Source organism: Callospermophilus lateralis, chromosome 15 (assembly GCF_048772815.1).
Source record: "Callospermophilus lateralis isolate mCalLat2 chromosome 15, mCalLat2.hap1, whole genome shotgun sequence".
Taxonomy (NCBI): domain Eukaryota; kingdom Metazoa; phylum Chordata; class Mammalia; order Rodentia; family Sciuridae; genus Callospermophilus; species Callospermophilus lateralis.
This window is the reverse complement of record NC_135319.1, coordinates 76,566,448-76,583,728: the sequence shown is the minus strand read 5'-3', so window position 1 is coordinate 76,583,728 and position 17,281 is coordinate 76,566,448.

The window sequence follows — 17,281 nt, the reverse complement described above, 5'->3', positions numbered from 1 at the left end:
GAGGTCAGTCACATGGAGAAAAGGCAGAAAAAAACCTGAGAGTTAGCATTCCTTGAGGTGGGAGGAAGGGTAGGAGAATGTGGATCCCAGAATCCTGGAGAACAGAGAGTTTCAAATAGAGAGATGATGTTAAATGATGCAGAGAGATCAGGTGAGGGAAGAAAGAGACATGCCCATTGGCTGTGCGAGTACAGATGTCCTGGGGTTGTCTTCATGGGGTGTGGGAGCAAGAAATCCAGGGCAGGGGACTCAAGGGAGCAGAGCTCTCTTAGGAAGAGAACATTTTACAAACAACTAACCTAGACTTTGCACTAATTTATGGAGTAGAGAAAATGTTCTAGATAAAGAGGCTTAGGAGATATAATCACAGGCAATGTATGAGCCCTGCTTGGATTGTTGTTCAATTAACGACAAAAAGACATTTGGGGGGGATAATTGAGGAAATGTGAGTCTAAACTAGATAATAGATGATATGAAAGCATTTCTGTTAATTGTGTTAGGCACCATAACAGTATCATGATTATGTAAGGAAATGTACTTATTTTTAAAAGATGAACTGAATATTTAGAAGTGAAATGTCATGAGGTCTGATATTTGCTTTAAAGTGCTACAGCCAAAGAAAAAAAAGTAATGAAGGAAATATGACTGGAAGTTAATCATTTTCAAGTCTATATGATGAGTACATGGGGACTCATTATACAGTTCTACTTTTATTTGTGTTTTAGACTTTTCATAATAAAAGTTATAAAGCAGGTATACTGTGATAGGGGAACAGAGAAACAGGATGGTAGCCAGAGGAAAAATGGTAAGTTGAGAGAAGTTTTTCAATTAGTTTTAAAAAAGAAACACTAGAGCATTTTCATGATGACAATCATTTGAGAGAGGGAGAGATTGATTATGTTGGAAAGGCAGGGAACAGGTATAACTGGGAGCTCCTTAGGGAACCAGAGGAGACTTGAGCAAGCCCAAGTGCAGGAGCTGGCCTCTGAGCTTAGGCACAGAAAAGAGACAGTTCAGCACAGACGGAGGAGAAGCAGTGGGTTTGGTAGTGGGAAAACAGGCTTGTTCTGCCTTCTCAGTGACCCAGCAGGAAGAGTCATCAGTTGAACAGTGATCCTGGGTGACACAGAAGGCAGAAAAAGAAAAAAAGGATGGCATGTGAAATAGTAATTTAGAAATTGGGAATGTGTGGCTGGATTGCCAGGTAGAGTTAAGGACTCCTTCATGAAATCAGGTCATGAGGTGCAACTGAGATAGGTCAACACCTGGGGGTTTTCTCCAGGAACAACCAGTTGCTCAGGTGAAGGCAGAAAGCAAGTTGGTGGTCAGCTCTAATCAGGTTGCGGGTATATACTGGTAGAATGAGAATTAGGTGGATGATTGATAGAATCTATGCTAGCCAGAGAGGAAACTGAGAATGCTCAGGAAAGAGGGAAACGTTAGTACGTGGATGGGAGAGCCTGATGAGGCCTCCACATTTATTGAGCGAATGTTCTTGGCCTTGTGGGGGCATTTTATTTGTATTAACTTATTAAATTGTTACAATGACGCCCAAAGGGTAGGTATTGTTCCTGTTTGCCTCCTAAAGGTGAGTAGTTTAAAGGACAGAGAGGTTAAGGAACCTGTGTGCACTCCCACTGCTGTTTAAGGCTGAGATCTGATGCTTGTCCAGGTCCAAATCCACCTTTGACTGCTAACAAGACAATTTGGGGAGTGGGTTTTTATGGGGTAGGTGAGCTGGAGTGTTAGAAAATGGAGGTCAGAAAATGACATGCTTGAAGTTGGGAAGGCTTTGAACATGGGAAAATGAGATGTGGTAAAGGAAATGATCCCTAGAGATAAGGATATTCAGGAAATAAGAAGTCCAGAAGTTGAATAATCACAGATACTGAGACCTCCAAGGATGGGATAAGAGGTAAAGGAATAGATTTCTTTACTGTAGAATTTCTGAGAGAGTGTCACATGGGCTGAGTTACTTTATAACATACCAGCAAGGAGAAGCATATGGTACATTTTTCAGATTTATTCACTTTATTATCTCTTCTCTCAGACACATATATTCTGAAATTCAATATATTCCTAGGACTATGATTCAAGAAATATTATTGCAGAGAGACAGGCTTCAAGGCAAAGCCAAAATCTTATTGCTACCCTATTCCTGATGCCCAAACACTCAAGACTGATCCACCTCCAAATTGAGCAAGGAATCCTTATAAAAATATTCATACTCCACTGAGGGGCAAGCTTGTGCCTTTAAGAATGGTTAATTACAAACTGAAAATTTCCATGTTCCTTCATTCGAGCAGCTTCTTCCAAATGGCCAAATGACCTGCCATTCTGATTGCCAGAAAAATCTCAGCTGCAAGCTGCTCTCCTAGAGCAATCTACGCCTGCTTTTCAGGCTTCAGAGTTTGAGATGAGCCAAATAATTTCCAAAGATAAGCATCTGACCTTCCCTCTTGCTGAAGCCAGCATGAATACTTGTTTTTTGAAGATTCAGCCATCATCCGTCATTTGCAATTATGGAACTCTGTGCTGCCCTGTACTTAGAGACCTGGGCACAGTTCACATAAACAACAAGCAAACCACCCTTCACCCCCGCCTCCCCGCTTCTACTAATGAAAACCTTTTAAACGGAACTTTTCATTGGTTATTTGTTACTGTCATTTGTCATTGTCTGTCCCCAAGATGATGGGTTTGTCACTAAAATCACTTCTCCCTAAGCCTTGCTGGGAATTGAATTGACATTCAAGTGCAAACAGTTCAGCCACTGATCCCAGTACAATTCCAGCCTCCATGATCTCATGCCCAGATTAATTTTAATCATTTGTAAATAATATGTGAGTGGTAATGTCAAAGCCAATGAAGAAAGAGGATGATATTGGAGTTACAAGAATCACTGTTTCCTCCAACCCTTCCCATTTTGCTTCCCTGTTTTACCTACCTCTTCAACAATCGAAAAGTATTTTGGCTCCACAGTTTCTTGGAATATCAAATTGATTTAATATACCCTTTTTCCATATTGTTGTGCAACTATATGCTATGATTACATTTTATTGGAATTTCTATCACATAAATAGGAGCTATGGAAAACAACTAATAAAAAATATTGAACTTCATGTCATAGCTTATCAATGTAAATGCTTATCAATAATTTGTAGTAGATAAACCCAATGCCACTGGTTTCTTTACTATGTTTCATTTTTCTGACATAAAAGCAAATCATAATTTACAAAGCAATTATAAGAGAAAATCTACTTACTTACCTACCTACCTGTTCTCTTTGCCTTAACAGTCATTAACAATGTGTTGGGAAACTGGAAACTATACTGAACATAGAATTAAGCTCAATGCTTTTGATGTGTTCTAGTGTCAATGTGGGATGAATTTACAAGTGTCAAATGTGATCTGTGGAAGGAAGATTTACTTCATAAGAAAATTCCTAAATTGTTTTTTTAAAAATCAACTTTACTGAGGTTTAGTTTATAAACAATAAAAAGCCCACATTTGAAATACACAATTCAATAAGCCTTGAGAAATATATACATTCATGCATCCACCACCGTGATTAGAATATGAAATATTTCCATTATGTTGGAAAATTCACTTGAGGTTCTCTTCCAGTCAGAACAGGAAAATCCTATTCTGAATTCTATCAGCATTCTTTTTCCTGCTATTCTGCCTGATACTTTACGTGAAGGAAATGATACATGTATTCTCTTGTATCTGGCTTCAACGACCCATCATGATTTTTTTTTAACTTCATCTGTTTTATTGTTTGTCTTTTACATTTAAGTCCAAGATCCATTTTGAGTTGATCTCTTTATAAGCTGTGAGGAAAAGATTGAGGTTCATTTTTTCCTCCATACATGTAAAATGTGCTTCTTTCTATATAGAAATGTTAGTATCGTTGTTGAAAATTGGGTATGATTATTTCTGGAGTCTTTGAGTTTTTTTCCCCTGATCAAAATGTGTATATTTACCCAGTTTCACACCGCCTCAATTACTATAGATTTGTAATGAGTCTAGAAGTCAGGAAATGTAGACCCTCAGAAGAGAAAGAAGGTGATTCTAGATCTTTCTCGATCCAGAAATAATCTAGAAAGATCTAGACTTTTGGCTAGTCTAGATCTTTCCCAATGGCGAATGATTTCTAGAATGAACTCATCAATTAATAAAAAGAGGGAACTGGTAGAATTACAGTTGGACTTTGTTGAACCTATACATCAATTTTTGGAGAATTGATAATTTAATAATATTATATCTTCCAATTAATAGACATAATATCTGTCCATTCATTTAAATCTTCTCTAATTTCCCTCAGCAGTATTTTACAATTATTAATGTTGAGTTTGTATACATGCTTGCATATTTTATGGTATTGGAAATGCAATTTTTTATTTTTTATTTTCTAGTTATTTATTGTTAACGTATACAAATGCAGTTGGCATCTGTATTTTGACCCTGAATCCTGTGACTGCATAAAATTCACTTATTTATTCACATAGCTCTCTTGTAGGATTATTCTGGATTCCCTGCAAAGATATTTACGTTATATGTCAATAAAAGCAATTTTACTTCCATCATTCTAATCTCTATGCCTTCAACTGACTAGGAGTTCCAGTATGATATTGAACAGAAGTGATAAGAGTGAACATCTTTGCCTTATTTCTAACCTTAGAGAAAAGTTATTTGGTATTTTACCATTTTTGTATGGTGTTTGTAAATTTTTATAGATACTTAAATCAGGTTTTGATCTTTTGACACATTGTGTTTTTATTACTATTACATCTAAAGTATTTTCTACTTGAAACTCCTTTAACATACTGATTATTTAGAAGTGTTTTTTTAATAAATATTAAGGTGTTTTTCTGGGTACTGTATTGTTATAAATTACTAATTTAATTCTGTTGTGGTTAGATACCATATTTTTTTAAAAAAAATACCATATTTCTGTCTTTTGAAATTGAGGCTTACTTAATGGCCAACTATATGATCTATGTAAATCATGCTCTCTGTGAGCATTTGTAAAGCATTTTTATCTGCAGTTATTGAATATTTACCTATAAATCTCTTATTTGGGTCAAGTTGGTGTATAGCATTACTTAGATTGTTTTTGTATCTGTATCACTTTTTAACCTCCTTGTTATATCAAGCATAACAACATTCCAAAGAGCAGTATGTTAAATCCAGCTATAATGATAATTTTGTTTAATCCTCCTTAGATTTTTGTCTTCATTATTTTGCTGCTCTGTTATTAGATGCATATGTAATTAAAAATTTCTACCTCTTTCTTGAGAATTGGACCTTTTATCATTATGAAATGTCCATGTTCATAGATTTGTAATGAGTCTAGACATAATGAGTTATTGTCTTGACATCTACTTGACCAAATTATCATCTAGACATACCAGCTCTGTTATGTTTACTTTTTTTAATAAGGCTTTTTTTTTTTTAGTTGTTGGTAGACCTTTATTTTATTTATTTATATGCGGTGCTGAGACTCAAACCGAGTGCCTCACAAATGCCAGGCAAGTGCACTACTGCTGAGCCAGAGCCCCAGTCCCTCTTACGTTTACTTTTCACGGGGTATATTTTCCCATTAATTATCTTTCAACTTAACTCTTTATTTATATTTAAAATATGTTTCTAATGTATATCATATAGTTGGGCCTTGCTTTTTGATGTAGCCTACCAATCTCTCCATTTTAATTAGAAATCTTAGCCCACATACATTAAATGCAATTATTGATGCCCTTCTGTTGAAGTCTGCTCACTTTCTGTTTGTCATTCCTCTTTTAGTTTATCCTGCCTTTTTTTCCTTATCAAATATTTTTACTTATTTTTGTAATAGCTATAGATTTTATTTAGAATGTTCTTAATACATTTGGGCTAAAAATACACAACTTTTTGATGTATCATATCAAATTTATTTAGAAATTGATACTGTACCTCTTTGTACTTCACACCTGACGATTGTCATTTTCTCCTTCCCTGTTGCCATTTTATGCTGTTCAGTAATGTAATTAGATTTACCCAACTTCACATCCCTTTTAGCATTCTTTTCTGATATTTTATTTCTTTTACATTATAAACCTCAAATTATAGTGTTACCATTTTCCTTAAAAGATCCAGATGTCTTTTTGAGGAAATGAAAGGAAAAAAAATAGTCATATTTTCATCCAATTATTTACCACTCCCAATATCCTTCCCTTCTTGCTCCTCCAAGTCTTCATCTGGTGTTGGATTTTTCAATCTGAAGAACATCTTTCAGACTTCCTTATCATGCAGCTCTGGCAATGTTGCATTTTCTCCACTTTAATTTTTATGGAAAATACCTTTATTTTACCCTTATTTATGAAGGGTACTTTCTTTGTATATAGAATCTGAGATGTTAGGGTTTTACTTTTAGCCTTTAAAACTGTCATTCCATTGTCTTTCTACTGCCATTGTTTCTGATGAGGGAAAACGACCATCCCTAGTTCCCCTGTATATATTATGTTTAGTTCTCCCTTAAGATATTTTGTTTCTGTACCAAAAAGTAAAAAATAATAATTTCTGCTGTTTGAATCTTGTTGCTTAGGTGAGTTTCTTTATATTCACCCCCTTGTAGACTCACTAAGCACCACGTATCTCTAAGTAGATGTTTTTAATCAAACATAGGAAATATTTAAACATCAATTTTCAAAAAAAAAATGTTTTCTGCTATTTTCTTGCCCTTTTCTTCTTTTTAGATTCCAACTGCATGTTTGATAAGGTTAGCGATATTTTCTATGTGATAGATAATCCCTGATGCTGTTAATTTACTCAGTCTTTTATTTTAGGCTCTGTCTAATCAGATCTAGAGTAGTAGATTCTCTTTTAAGATAAGGACATTCTGATGATTGAAGTAGATGCTGGAATGTTGATGAGGTCTCTCACCTCTATCTAAACTGGGCATCCAACATCTGCTAGCTCTCATTGGTACCTGAATCTCTGTTGCATTCTCTATTACTAGCTTCCCACATGCTTCCATACAGTCCCACCCTGCACCAGTGCAACCTACCTTCAACCAAGGATAGCAAGGACCTCTTACATGCCCCAGGGTCAACTTTTCCTTTATTTGCACCTCATCCTATAGAATTAACTGCTTCAAACAATCTGACTTCCGATCTTTCTCTCTTTTACTCAGTGGAATGGCTGTGCTCTGCCTAGACTCCCACTCTCTGGGTTGAGATCTGAAAGTCTCACCCAGGTGGAAAGCTGGGTGGCCTTGGGGCTCACCTTGTGAATTTCCCTTATCTCAGGGATTATTATCTTCCTGTCTGTTGTTCAATGCCTGAAAACAGGTGATTTGTATATTTTCATTCCATTTATTTTATTTGTTTACAGTAGGAAGCTCTACCTGGCATCATAGTCAAGTGTAAGTTCCATCCTATTTGTACATGTGTGTGTTTTAATGTAAACTAAGTCTAGAGAAGTGATTCCCAATGAACATTGGTAGGCATTTACTTTCTACTTCTTCTAATAGTTTTGATATAAATTCCAAAAAGACATAAAATGAAAGAGCGAACGTGTTCTTATCATGAGAAGACAAAAGGAAAATTGGGAAGCGTTTTTGGTTTGAACCCTTGTAATGACTGTGTTTCTATATTTGGGTGCTTCATTGTCTAGGGCAAGATGGTCTATAAATATTCTATATAGTGACTCATTATTTTTTCACTTGTCAGTCTTCTCTGGAAATTCTAAGATTCCATCATTCTAAGCAGACCAGATAAAACCACTTCTATACCCTTTTCTGGATTTTCAGTAGCATTTTCTCTCATGGATGGTTCAGGCTTCACTTTCTTGAGGTCAGTGCTCCTTTCTAAGTTAAATCCAGAATGTCATAGAAGAAAGAATGAGTGGCTACTTCTTTTGAACATTTTGTTTGAATAAGAAATAAAAATATTTTTGAAATTTCCTTTCAGAACATAAGAGGAAAGCCTACACTTTGGGGATGACAGGGTTTTTTTTTTTTTTTTGTGTGTGTGTGTGTGTGTATGTGTGTGTTAACTCCCAAAGACTAGTAGGATGTGTATCAGGACATGTCCTTTAGAAAGGTTTCACACAGAAGCTAGTTGAGTGAGCCAACCACTCCTCACTGAATGGTGCAGGGAAAGCCAGCAAAAGAAAAGTGGAGCTGGTGCATATTCATCAGGCCAGATGGTCAAACCGGAAGGTTGTGCCACCTGAACACACTGTTATTTTATTGGCCATTAAGCTAAGTGAAATTTTGCAGTAATATTTAACAACATGTTTTTTTTTCTCCCTCATTTAAAAACACCAGGCCTAAAATGTGTCAAGTTTCAATTCAGAGTGGAATCTGTGCTCCAGGAAATGTCCTGTTTTGAAGCAGCTGTCACTGTCACTGCAGTTTTATGACAGCAAGATCATAGATGAATTTGATATACATGAGATCTCCAGTACTTGACTTTTTTTTTTTTTTTTTTTTTGCACCCAAGATGACCATGGGAGTTTCACTCCAAAATCGTCCTTGCTAAAGAGTTATTTTAAAAGAAACCATTCTAAGCTGGCACTGAAATAGAGCTCAAAGTTCACCCCCCATCCTTGGATCTGCTACTGCTCCCTGTGCATGTACAAGAACGACAGTCTTGGGACTGAAGTACCATATTCTGTTCTCCCTAAAAGTCTTCTCTTTCCTCAGCATTGAAAACGCTCGTCTTCTTGTGTTCTTTTCACGTTGCTATTCTCAGAAGGGTTGTTGCCAAGAGGATGCTACATATTGGCTTCTGAACTGCCGGGGAATGTCCAGAGGGCTGCTGAGATCTGGATATCATCAGTGCCTCCTGTTGCTCCTCATGCAGGGGGCTTTCAACTTTCTTCAGCAATACAGCTTCTCTGGCCCCCCTTTGTCCTCTCTGGAGGACGGCCTGGGTCTTCACCAGTTCGTCATCCAGTTGCTTCCATCTTCAAAGTGAATCCTTAGTCACCTGTAGGTGCCATTGGGTCTTAACTTTGGGCAACCTTCTAATAAGTTTGAAAGACTGGTGAGTTTTCTTTTTATAACACTTCCAGTTTATTGAGTTGGAAGTTTAAAGCTCTACCCAAAGACCGAGAGAGACTTCAAGTGTCAAACTGTCAAATGAAAGAACTTCCTTGAAGTTCCAGCCAGTTCTTCTTTCCCCTGAAATATAGCATGACTCAGTACATCTGAGTTTGAAGTCTGGCTCGCATCCTACCCCAGTGCACTGCTCTCAGGCTGTTTTCTCTGCCACCTCATTCTCATCAGTAGAATTGTGGGTTGAGAGAAAATGAGGAAACGAATACCTAACTATAAATTTTGTGTGCCATATTGAAAGGTGAAAACTGATTATTTATGTTGAAGCCATCCTCACTGGCTTTATTTAAGTTTCTGTTTAGGTTCAATAAGCATTCTAGAGGCAGCTAGAGAGTTTGAGAAGCATGCTAGGGGACACCAAAAGGAATGAGATAGTGCCAGGTCTGCAGAGAATACACACAGAATTCAGTGCTCCAAACAATAAGAGTCCTTGCTTTTTTAAAGTAGGCCATTTTGACTCTATAAAGAGACAGGACAGTCCTCTGGGACGTATTCCTTTTATACTGCCCCATGCTTCAAACCTTTTTGCCTCCATTCCAAGAACTGCATGGCTTAAACATGATCTGCCACATCTGTTCCTCAGATTTGGGGATCCTCGTGTGTTCTAACCCAATTATGAGTATGCAGTTAAATTAAACTCATCTGCCAGGCTTGTTGGTGTATGCCTGTAATCTCATCAGCTCCGGAAGCCAAGGCAGGAGGATCCCAAGTTCAAGGCCAGCCTCAGCAATTTAGTGAGCAACTTAGGGAGATCCTGTCTCAAAATAATTTTTAAAAAAAGGGGGGGGGGCTAGGGATGTGGCTCAGTGGTTAAGTGCCCCTGAGTTCAATCCCTGGTACTAAATAAGTAAATAAATTCATCTAATCTCCAAATTGGTCTAATCTCTAATGGCATTTTGCCAATGTATCCCTGTACTCCAGAGTAGGAAATCACCTCTGCCTTCTCAGACAACAGAGTCCAGCAAAGGATGCTCTGAATTATCTGAGAATTTTACAGGCCCTTTGCCTAGGGAAAGCAATGCAACTTGGAAATATCATTCTTAGCCAGACACCAGTGCTAGTCATGACCAGACATGTTGGAGTGAATTTTTCATAAAGCTAATGAGGTTTAAGTCTCAAGACCCTTCAAATTATGGCCTTTGGAAGAGTCCTAGCAATGTCTCATTTTGACTCTGCATTGTTCCCTGTAAAAGGGGTTACCTAAATTACAAATGCTTCTGTTCCAAAACCCAAATATATAAAGTTTATACTTGTATATTGTTAAATAAAAATAATAGATAATGTCTCCATTCTTAAGTAGCCTAATTTTGGTGAGTAGGAAAAAAATAACATAAGTTCAAAAAAACTAAAGGGATAGTAAGTATAAGACCTTTATTCATTGATAAATTTTAATCTATAAATGCTCAGAGATGTGACTGAAATGATCAATATTTAATTTTTAAATTTAAATTACAACAATATTTAAATTAAATGTCACCTAATGCATTGATCTGGAAATATTACTTTCTACACTCAAATTTCATGGAGCGATTTTATGAAACTTTCCAAATGCAACTCTGACGTCAGTATCTTAATCATTACTAGACTCCCTTTCTGAATCATGCAACAAAGTTTTCTTGCACACCACATTCATGGCTGACTAAGTAGTTTCAACTACAGCATTTTTTGATTTTGTGCATAATTTGGTCACTGGAAATTTTATCTCATGCCACCAGGGCCCATTAGCATGACATAGGAATATGTTTTTCATTTCTCCTATAAATCTATATTGGAGATGCCCACAGCTTGTAATGACTAGTTATCTTTTTTAAATGACTTCTTTAAAACATTTTTATAATGATATCTACCATTTGCAATTATTTAGTCTTTTCCCCCAGGAATACTCAGTAAATCTGTGTTGAATCTCCTTTATAAAGGAACTTTATAAACATCTAGCATTGATCAAAGCTATGCCAGGTTAACACAGTGGCTCTCATATCTAGCTCTATGTTGGAATCACTCAGAAAGCATTTAAAAGACACTAATGCCTAAATTTACTCCAGGGATTCTAACTTAATGGTCTGGGAGTGCAGTGTGGGCATTGGAATTTTCTAGAGTTCTCAAGATAATCCTAACGTGCAGCCAAGGTTGAGATCCACTCTTTCTCCCAGGAGATACTTTATCATTCAAAATGAAATAGTGCAGAAGGACAGATGTCTGAAAATGAAAGAATTTGTAAAGACTCAGATATGCTTCCTCTTTTTAAAGTGACAATTTAATACAATATGGACATCATGTATATAAGCATATATGTAAATATGTATAATACACTCAAAAGTGTTAAATATATGTGTGCATATATTTGTATAACCACCTTTCCAAATATGATGGATATTTACTATTTTAGCAGTTACACTTTCTCATTAAATAAAATTTAGAAAAGATTAGACATTTTGCCTTATTTGATGAGTCAATGATGGAAGGATCCCATCCAGTATGACTTTTGGACAAACCAACATGGATAGACTCAACTGGATAAAGAGTAGGTATTCACATAATCAAAGGGGTTCAGGGAAGACAATTGTACCAGGCAAAGGAAATGTAATACTCAGAGCCCCAAAAGTGTGATATATTCAAAATGGTAGTGAGACAAACATTTTGAAAATAATGATAAATATTTTCTGGCTACTAGAATTTCTGCAAGATTTCTTGTTTTTGATAGCTTTCAGCATGGAAGAGGAGACCATCACCTGGAAATGATCCTATAAACATAGAGTGTGTTATTTTCTGCTTTACCCATGACATAAATGTAATTTCCTGTCTGAACAAATCTGGGCAATATCTTCCTTTGGCCCTTAGGGTATATGAAATTCTTCTCTTTTTCTGCCCCCAATGCTCCCACTTTGGTTTGATCAGTTGGTAGCAAGTTGATAAAAGCAAGAGTTAATTCTAAATATTTCAACTGAAAAAGTCACACCAAGTATAGATACTTCTAATCTCACAGCTGATGTTCCTGGTTGAAATTCATTTAGAAAGAAGAAAAAATGAGAAACAGTGCTACATAAGATGCATGTATTGATTTTCTGTATTAGGAGTAGAGACAATAAATGAAATAAATAAGAATGAAAGTGGATGTGGATCATGATGAAGTTTGATTTTCAACTCAGTTAGCTTTTTCAGTAAAAAATTCAATAGAAGGAGCAGGGTTTCATCTTTTTTTTTTAACATCGAAATTTTGCTGAATCTCTAGATTGCTTTGGGTAATATGGATTTTTTAATTGTTTTATTTACTTATTTATTTAAATTAGGTATATATGACAGAAAAATGTATTTTGATTCAATGTACACAATTACAGCACAACTTTTCATTTCTATGGTTGTGTATGATGTAATGTCATACCCTATGTGTAGTCTTACATGTACCTAGGGTAATGATGTCCATCTCATTCCACCATCTTTCCTGTCCCCCGGCACCCTCTCCATCCTCCCTCTTCTTTCAAAGTTCCTCCATTTTTCCCTTGCCTCCCCACTCTCTGTTTTGGATCAGCATCCACTAATCAGAGAGAACATTCAGCCTTTGGTTTTTTGGGATTGGCCTACTTCCCTTAGCATGATATTGTCTAACTTCATCCATTTACCTGCAAATGCCATTATTTTATTCTCTTTTAACACTGAGTAATATTCCATTGTGTATACATACCACAGTTTCTTTATCCATTCATCTATTGAAGGGAGTCTAGATTGCTTCCACACTATTAGCTATTGTGAATTGAGCTGCTATGAACATTGATGTTCAATGGGTAAAAGAAAGCCTGTAATAGAAAGGAAATGAATGTTTATGAAAACTTTCATTTTTTTAAGATCTTTACTTCATCTTTCATGATAATCTTGTTAGTTTGAGAAATGATCACTTGAGTATTGTTATTCTTGCTTTGGGGGAAGAAATAGAGGTCATAGAATTTGAATGACTTTCCCAAGGTCATGAAGCAGGAAAAGATCTCTCTCAATTCTGGTCTGTTTTTCCACTATCCATAACAGATTCCTATTGTTCATGTTTTCCTTCCTAATTGGTAGCATCAATTTAATGGATATCTAGAAATGGTACCTATCAGAAGAGTAAAAAGATGTAGCAAAGTTCTGTGGCCAATAAATTAAGAGGTTTTTCTTTATTTAAAAATTATGATTCTATACCTAGAAGATCCAAAAAAATTCCACCAGAATACTTCTAGAACTAATAAATGAATTCAGCAAAGTAACAGGATATAAAATCAACACTCATAAATCAAACACATCCCTATACATCAGTGATAAATCTACTAAAAGAGAAATTAGGGAAACTACTCCATTCATAATAGCCTCAAAAAAATACCTGGAATCAATCTAACAAAAGAGGTGAAAGACCTCTACAATGAAAACTATAGAACACTAAAGAAAGAAATTGAAGAAAATCTCAGAATATGGATAGATCTTCCATGCTCCTGGGTAGGCAGAATTAATATTGTCAAAATGGCCATACTACCAAAAGCATTATGTAGATTTAATGCAATTCCTATTAAAATCCCAATTACATTCTTCTTAGAAATAGAAAAAGCAACCATGAAATTTATTTGGAAAAATAAGAGACCCAGAATAGCTAAAGTAATCCTTATCAAGAAAAGTGAAGCAAGAGGCAACACAATCCCAGAACTTAAACTATACTACAGAGTTATAGTAATAAAAACAGCATGGTATTGGCGCTAAAATAGACTTGTAGACCAATGGTACAGAATAGAGAACACGAGACAAAACCACATAAATATGGTTATCTCATACTAGACAAGGGTGCCAAAAACATTCACTGGAGAAAAGAAAGTCTGTTTAACAAATGGTGCTGGCAAAACTGGAAATCCACATGAAGCAAAATGAAATTAAACCTCTATCTTTCACCCTACACAAAAATCAACTCGAAGTGGATCAAAGACTTAGGCACTAGAACAGAGACCCTGCACTTAGTAGAAGAAAAAATAGGCCCAAATCTACACCATGTTGGCCTAGGTTCTGACTTCCTTAACAAGACTCCTAAAGCATAAGAAGTAAAATCAAGAATTAATAAATGGGATGGATTCAAATTAAAAAGCTTCTTCTCAGCAAAATAAACAATAACATTAGGAGAGAGCCTACAGATTGGGAGAAAATCTTTACCAGATGCACCTCCGATAAAGCATTAATCTCTAGGATATATAAAGAACACAAAAAAACCTAACACCAAAAAACAAATAACCCAATCAATAAATGGGCTAAGGAACTGAACAAACACTTCACAGAACAAGAAATACAATTGATCAACAAATATATAAAAAAGTGTTCAACATCTCTAGCAATTAGAGAAATACAAATCAACTTTTATCTCACTCATGTCCAAATGGCAATCATCAAGAATACAGGCAACAATAAATGTTGGCAAGAATGTGGTAAAAAAGGGTACACTCATACATTTCTGGTGGGACTGAAAATTGGTGCGACTACTATAGAAAGCAGTATGGAGATTCCTCAGAAAACTGGGAATGGAACTACCATTTAACCCAGTTATCCCACTCCTTGGTTTATACCCAAAAGACTTAAAATCAGTATTCTATATTGACACAGCCACATCAATGTTTATAGCAGCTCAATTCACAATAGCTAGACAATGGAACCAACCTAGTTGTCCCTCAATAGATGAATTGATAAAGAAAATGTGGTATATATACTTACTGGAATATTACTCAGCTTTAAAGAAGAATGAAATTATGGCATTTGCCAGTAAATTGTTGGAGTGTGAGAATATCATGCTAAGTGAAATAAGCCAATCCCATAAAACCAAAGGCTGAATGTTTTCTCTAATATGTGGATGGTAATTCACAATAAGGCAGAGGATATTAGGGAAGAATAGTATTACCATAGATTAGGTAGACAGAAGTGATGGGAGGGCAGGGGAGTGGACGTGGGGATAGAAAAGATAGTAGAATGAAACAAATATTATTACTGTATGTGACTACATGACCAATATGATTCTGCAAAATGTACACTCAGAAAATGAGAAATTATATCCCATCTATGTATGATGTATCAAAGTGCATAAATGCATTCTGCTGTCATATATAACTAATTGAAGCAAATTTTAAAATTATGTCAAAATGCATTCTAAAATAAATAAAAACTTTTTAAAAATTATGTGAACTTATCATAAAAATTTTAGAAAATACAGAAGACAAATAAATTCAAGTCATTATAGTTCTATTAATAATATGTTTTCAATAAATTTCACTCCAATCAGATTGGCAGTTTTCAAGAAAACAATGATAATAAATGCTGGAGAGAATGTGAGGGAAAAGGTACACTTGTACATTGTTTTGGGGACCACAAATTACTACAACCACTTTGGAAAGCAGTATGGAGATTCCTCAAAAGACTAGGGATGGAACCACCATAGGATTAGCTGTCCCACTCCTGAGTACTTATCTAAAAGATCTAAAACCAGCATGCTATGGGGACACAGGCACATCTATATTTATAGAAGTACAATTCACAACAGCCCAGTTATGAAACCAGTTCAGGTGCCTGTCAACAGATGAATGGATAAAGAAAATGTGGTATATACAGACAATGGAGTTTTTACTCAGTCATAAAGAAGTATGAGATTATGGTGCTTCCTGGTAAATGGATGGAAATGAAAAACGTCATGCTACAGTGAAATGAACCCAATTTGGAAGGTCAAAGGTCAAATGTTTCTCTCCTTTGGGGAAGCTGCAGTGAACTAGGGGGATCAAAGAAGAGGAGAGGATCCCTGGAAAGTAGAAGCAAACTCAGTGGGGTAGAGGGATGTCGGGGAGGAAGGAGGGATAGGGAAAGGGAGGAACTGTGGAATGAAATGGGTTGAATTATGTTATATTTATATATGAACATACAACAGTGAATTTCAACTTGGTGTACATCTATAAAGCACCAGTTTAAAAATCAATCAATAAATAAACAGAAGACCAGTAGAGGAAGGAGAGAGGAAGGGAAGACTATGTTGTTTCAAAAGCCTTTCACCTTTCTGTGTTTTTACACAGTGTTTGTATTTCATAACCTAAGTTCACCATTTTCTAGCCACAGTTCTGCAGTCTTCATTAGATACCTCTATGACCTTATTAGGCAAGATGTTTTTCATATCCTTTTTACAGATAAAGAATAAACAGAAGAGGAACTTCCCTGCTGGTCATGTACTAGAAGGGGCAATTGTGGCTTTGTGGAATTCACCCGCCTGGGATCTACTAAATACCCGCTTTGCTACACAATATATGTAATCAAGTGGATGTCCCCCTGTTTACCCATACAGTGGGATATTTAGGTTGTGCCTCATATTGCTGCTTGTGAATAACATTGAGGAAAGTGTTTTAGGGCTGTTACTGCTTTCCCAAGTTTTCCTTAGGATCAAGCTTAGAAATGGAATTCCTAGTCAAACAATGTACACAACTTCGTATGATTTAGCATGTTCCTAGGTATGTATGATTCTAGCGATATCCATACATGTTTTAGTCATTGTTCTCTGTTCCCACTCCTGCAAAGCATTGTTTTCTTGCAAAAGAAAATCCTATCCATTTGTGCTCCCAGTTGGGAGTCAGAATGCTCACCCCACAGTGCTTTCCCCAACCCCATCAAAGTTCGGTTTCATATTTTCTGACGTTTTCTCCTTTGTGAAATTACAGGTGAAAACTATTAATTATTTATTCTAGAAGAAAATGTTCTCACACATTTTGAAGACCCAAGTGGTCAGCACTTGACTTTCCTTCCCACATAAGCTGTTATTTCTTGTACTTAGGAATTTTGTTTCGACTTCTCTCAACATCATGGGCAAATTTGTTCTCTAGTTTACCATCTGCCAGGCTGTACATGTTTGATGCATTTGGGGGCAATCTGATGTATAGTGCAACCTCCAGTATGTACAAGTCTCATGTGTAGTTGACACAAAAGAAGACACTTAACATTGCCAGTGTTTAGGGAGGGGCAGGTGAACAGTCCCCCTTCTCTCTCCTCTCCTTCTGACAAGGACAGATTTTCTATCTTGCAACCCTCCTTCCAAAATAGCTGAGTCATATTCCCCAAAATGATGAAGCAGGTGCCAAATCCTAGCATATCCACACACAGTCCTTTTAATTAGGAGAGAGGTGAGCATGAGAGAGATGGTTGGGAGGGCTGTTT